The sequence below is a fragment of the Rhipicephalus microplus genome, chromosome 5 (assembly GCF_043290135.1).
Source record: "Rhipicephalus microplus isolate Deutch F79 chromosome 5, USDA_Rmic, whole genome shotgun sequence".
NCBI lineage: Eukaryota > Metazoa > Arthropoda > Arachnida > Ixodida > Ixodidae > Rhipicephalus > Rhipicephalus microplus.
The window spans coordinates 93,323,215-93,329,122 of NC_134704.1; the positions used below are offsets into that span (position 1 = coordinate 93,323,215).

A 5,908-nucleotide genomic window follows, 5' to 3' on the forward strand; every position below is an offset into this window, starting at 1 on the left:
CCACAGTAACTGCTAGAGCGTCGCAAGTGACGCTCATCATCGTTTCTGCCATAAGCGGTATGCATTTCACGAGCATGCTTGATGAGAGGTGTGCCTCACAGTCCGCACAACGCAACCCTGCCAACTTCGACCATATATAGCGCCATAGTATTTTCCACATGCCACGTCTCACTCCCAAGCAGGCGCGAAAGCGTTATTAGTTCTGCACACTCAAAAAACTGTCCCTGCTCGGTTGACAGGACCTTGCGGCCCAACGAGCCATGGTCCAGCGTACCAGAATAGCGGCCACGACCAATGGGGTTCCTGACTAGATACTCCACATAGTACTGCAGGGAGGCTGACCCACTAGAGGATGGTGTCCCTGGCAACCTCTGTTTTTTTAAAAATAAATCTTTGCTACTACTACTATAGCGCACTCTTGCAGGAGCGCCTATTGGGCTATCCATGAATTGTATTCGCAACTCCATAAAACATTCCATGTGCTGGCAACACTGGTTGAATAAAGAAAGATGGCTGCGCTTGACAGGGTCAGCGCTATCGTGAACTAGGCTCTAGTTCACTGGTTTAAGATAATTTTATTTTCGGATATAGCTTACACAGCTCATGCGTACACAGAAAAAAAGGACAATAGTGATGAATGCGTATGTACAATGCAAGCTGTTACATACAGCGAAAAGAACTTATAGCGTATGCAGTGACGTACAATGCAAAAATTTTACAAAGACAGGACATTCGTGGCATCGAGATGATTAATCTTAAATAAACAGTAAGGCTATATGAACAAACAAGGGGAGGTCATTCACAGTGTAGCGTGATGTTTTGCATTCACATGTGAGGACAGTTTGCTCTCGCGCTCAAGAAGAATATTGCACAAAAAGGACATGTTTCTAATGAAGAAAAAAAATACACACTGTAATGTCACAGTGGTACAAGCTCTAGCCCACCTCCTCAATAGTGGAGGAAAGGCATGGACACTGCAGTCAACGCGGCATTTTCGCTTGGCGCTGCGCCAAAGTTTCCTGATTGTGGCGTCAGATCCCGTTGCTTGGTCGAGGGCTAAAGGGTCCTGGCCCCGGACTGCCCCATTCCCATCGGCATAAAAAATTTCACGGGCGAAACAGCGGGAATAGTTGAGCTGTGCGCATAAATTCGACGAACCACATAAGTTTTAATTGAAGTTGAAGAACCTAGCTAGCCAGTTCGAAGTTGAAGAAGGCAACCGCTCATGTATAGCGGGTCTCCCAGAAAAGTGCTAGCACTTTTGCACTGCGTTGCTACACTGCTATAGACAAGGCCTTATCAGTTTTCGAGGTAAATACGCTGTCACTCATGCTGCCGATTTCATGTATGTCATTGAGTTCCGTTGTCCCGTCAGAAGCTGAATACGCATGCCGTTCTCTTGATTACAGAACGAAGCTGGAGTTGTGAATAGCTTATTAGAACGACGAACAGAGTCCCTATTTTGTGCTGTGTTCTTCATTTTAGGGGTGAAACAGCTTATGAGTCTCAACTCGCTGGCGTGTCATGCCGTCATCACAATCCATTCAAAGCGGGTGTGTGCCAAAAAATCATATTAAGCCCACTACTCGCCACTGGTGCACACTATTTATATCATAATACTGAGTTAAAATTGTGACTTTACTGCATAAACTATTACGTTTGGTTTAGGAGGGGTATCGCATCCCTAATGAAGTTTAGGAAGGTGCTGATGTTTTTAATTTAATGAAACCAGAGGCACAAACGTGGATCTCTGCGGTGAAGTATTTTAGCCGTGCCCTTCGAGGGAGCGACTACCACTTTTATCGGTGTTGAAATGTGAAATGTTGAATCCTCAAGGGCCATTGGCGCCAACGGAAGAGCTCTCTTTTCCTCGCAGCCTCATGAAATATGATGCTCACGGGACGGCTTTTTGCTCTCCCATAGTAGACTACCTTGTACTCCAAATAGTTATCAACTTTTTCTGAACACACACTTTCCCGGGAACGGCATTATGTTCTCCCTTAGTAGACTACTTAGTACTATAAATAGTTACCCACTTTTTCAAAACACAGTAAGTGACCCGGGCAGACCACTTAAGGCTCGATAGTCGAACAAATCGGATGCCGTATGCATGTTCTCAGTCACTCTGGCTTTGGTGGGAAGGACGGCCCCATCACCGTATTTTGATTGCGCATGGCAAGAATGTAGCAGCTTACATTACACGGAACTAGACGACATTATCCGTCATTCAGCCGATCCAAGCCAATATTAGTCGTCATTTAGCAAACATTTGCCGGTACTAGCCATAGTTTATCACTTAATCATGTTTCCGTAAGGGTGTACAGGGTTGCCCTTTAGGTGGGGGGGGGGGGTGCGAAGGTTTGTCGCAGCAGCCCCTTTCTTATCATTACTATGTGAGGGGCTGGGATGCGCTTTGCGCTCCCCTCTCACCCCCTTTCTGTAATCTCAATGTATGACGGCGGCTTTCGCCCCCCGCTCGCACTCCTGCCCCCACCCCCCATCCGTGCACACGGCTATGCATGTTTCTGTCCCCATCCATAGTGCTCTACAAGGATCCATTGGTGGTGTTGTTGGTCAATGTCCTTATATACACTGAGTATGTGCAGCGTAAGAAAACGAAGGCAAGAGAACACACATAAACGATATAGACCTACGCTGACTTCCGAATAATTAATTGAAAAGCATGAACATGTGCACATTTCATAAACGACTCAAGACGCGTCGTGGTTGAGCGTACGACTCCACCTCTTTGTTACTTAGAAACAAATTTGGCGTAACTTCGTCCCGCCACGGCGGTCTAGTGGCTAAGGTACTCGGCTGCTGACCCGCAGGTCGCGGGCTCGATTCCCGGCTGCGGCGGCTGCATTTCTGATGGAGGCGGAAATGTTGTAGGCCCGTGTGCTCAGATTTAGGCGCACGTTAAAGAACCCCAGGTGGTTGAAACTTCCGGAGCCCTCCTCTACGGCGTCTCTCATAATCATATGGTGGTTTTGGGACGTTAAATACCACAAATCATCATCAGCATTGGCGTAATTTCTCACTTGATATCAAATTTTCTAACGGGAGCTACCTTTATTATTTATATTTCTGTTTTTCTTTCTGTGCGCTTGACAAATATCGCGTGATCAAAGTGTGGAAGGAGGACCTGCATGAGGGCAAGTGAACGTACACGATACAGTCGACTTGAGCGCGAAAATGGCGTTAATCGGGCGAAAAACCTCTCATCAACAGGTGTTTATTGATCAATCGCTGGTGTAAAGAACGAATAATGGTTGAAGTTGAAGTTCACGTTAATTCTTTTTCAAGGTATTACAAAACAGAAGAAAATATACAAAAAGAGGTACCACAGTCAAAGAACTATAGCGGGACCTCTCGTTATCAATTACAGAACAAAAAAAATGCAACGGTAGCGAACAGAAATATATACGAAACTTATATATTGCTTGAAATAATAAACATGCACGTGGTAGCCAAGATTTCATTGCATATAACAGAAACGAGAAAAAAATACACTGAAAGAATAGCGATTACAAAGGACCAATGAAAGGACAAATTAAAAAGTTCAAATTCGCTGAAAATAAGGAGTCATTAGTATTTACAAAAAACCAAATATGCTTTTCTTGATCGTTGGTATGATGACAGCAAAGGTGAAGATTTTAGAAGAACTGGTAGATGATTCCATAGTTTGACGCTTACAAAACCGACAGTTAGTTTTCCGCAGTTTCTTCGTGTTTCGGAAGTAAAATGTTATTTTTGAAGAAAACCTAGTATTATTTCGATTAGCAAGACCGTTTCGACCAATGACATAAAGTGATCGCCGCGTCTTCAGCATGCAATAAATAACAATACCGTGATTGTAAAAGATAAGCTTATTTAATGTAAAAGATAAGCTTATTTAATGGGAGCAGATTTAACTCGGTGAAAATGGAGGTAACATGAGCATATTAAGGAGCCGAAGGGATCATCCGAACAGCATTACTTTGGATGTGGTGCAAAGGGGCTATATGACAGAGATGTGTGAGGCCCCATGATGTTATAGAATAATTTACACGACTGAAGATAAAGGCATGACATAATGTCAAAAGAGTGTGCCTTTGAAAGTAGTGTATCACCTTTAGAAGGACCCTGACGCCGTATGCGGTTTTCTTCTTTAAGAAGTTGATGTGAATGTTAATTTCAAAAAATGAATCAAGTTGAATACCTAAAAATTGGCATTCATTAGATGCTAGTATGGGGTGTGATACTATGTACAATGAAACAATATCAGATCGACGTTTACTGTGTGAACTAAAAACTATATATTTTGTCTTTTGTGGGTTCATCGGTAGTTTGTTTTTTTACACCACCAAATGATATTATTTTGCACAATGTTCAATGCGTCTGTCAATGCACCTAGGTCATTATCAAAGGTAAAAACACTGGTATCATCCGCGTACAGAAGGCATGTAGTAGAAGTGAGACAGTTTGGAAAATCATTTAAATATATGAGAAATAACAGCGGTGCAAGCATGGACCCCTGCAGAACGCCAGCGTTAAATATTTGTGCGTTAGACAGTACTCCTGAAATGCAAACCTGTTGTCGATTGCATAGGTAGCAGCGCAGAAGCTCCAACGATGGTCCTGTTATGCCGTAAGCGTGTAGTTTAGAAAAGAGAATACTGTGACCTAGAGAATCAAATTCTTCTGAATAATCGATAAAAAAAAGATCCCACATATCTGCCTCGGTCAATTTCTGCTTTGATATTATCTGTGAATGCGATTAAAGCTAAACCGGTAGAATAACCATGACGGAAACCAAACTATCTTGGCATTAATAGTCTCAACTTGTTCAAACATGTAGAAAGCCATATATGGTTAGTCTAATAAAATTGTTATTCGACCATCGCTACAGTCTTCGTGGTTTGTCGGCAGTTTTTAGGCGCCACGAAAAACTCCGGCAGATCTCGCACACTGTTAAAGTAGATCCTATGAGAAATAATCAGCCAGGAGCTTCCTATATGCCGCGTTGTTTTGCTTGGAGCCAAGCGTTATTGGGTGGACCGACGCCATTGTCTAAACGAAGTTGTGTGCATTATAGAGTTTCCGATATATACACTAGGGGGAACTATGACGCTAGTGTCTATGGGAGCTACAACGCTATACAACGCACGGCATTTCAGCGAGAGGGGGTAGTGTATATATATATATATATATATATATATATATATATATATATATATATATATATATATATATATATATATATATATATATATATATATATATATATATATATATATATATATGTATATATGTATATATATATATATATATATATATATATATATATATATATATATATATATATATATATATATATATATATATATATATATATAAGGGAAAGAAGCGTATGCCTAAGGGCTCGTTGTTTCGTGTTTTGACACAATAATAATGAGATCTAACAGACAAGTATACGCCAAGGAATATATAGGGGAAGTTATTAAAACAAATAGAATGTAAATAAGAAGAAAGAAAAGTGGGTGAAGAAATAACCAGCCGTGAGCAGGAAACGAACCTACGACCTTCGAATAGCGTGTTCGATGCTCTAACCACTGAGCTATCACAGCGGCCTTCCCTCCATCCACTTTTTTGGGTTTTATGTGTGAATTTAGAAGTAGGAGTGTCAGTCAGCGCCGTAGGAGTGTCAGTCTTGGACCGGCTGGTCGCTCTACAAATTGAGTAAACCAGGAAGCTAGCAAATGGCAGTGTGGAGACAAATTCATCGACAACTCGAAATACACTGACACAAGTATTCCAAACGAGTTCTGCGGCATGACGCAAGGTGACGGAATGGTTAAGAAAGGTGGTCGGAAGGGTTAAGCATGGGTGGTTGTCTACTGAGGCTCTTGTAAGGCTGCTACACAAA

The 5,908-nt window shown here is 42.0% G+C and overlaps 1 non-coding gene across 1 annotated transcript; it reads right to left on the minus strand.

Annotated features, from left to right (window-relative positions):
* Positions 1 to 5,536: 5,536 nt before the first annotated feature.
* TRNAA-CGC (transfer RNA alanine (anticodon CGC)) lies at positions 5,537 to 5,609 on the minus strand. Its single transcript has one exon. It is a non-coding gene; the product is annotated as a tRNA-Ala (tRNA).
* Between the last annotated feature and the right edge of the window lie 299 nt (positions 5,610 to 5,908).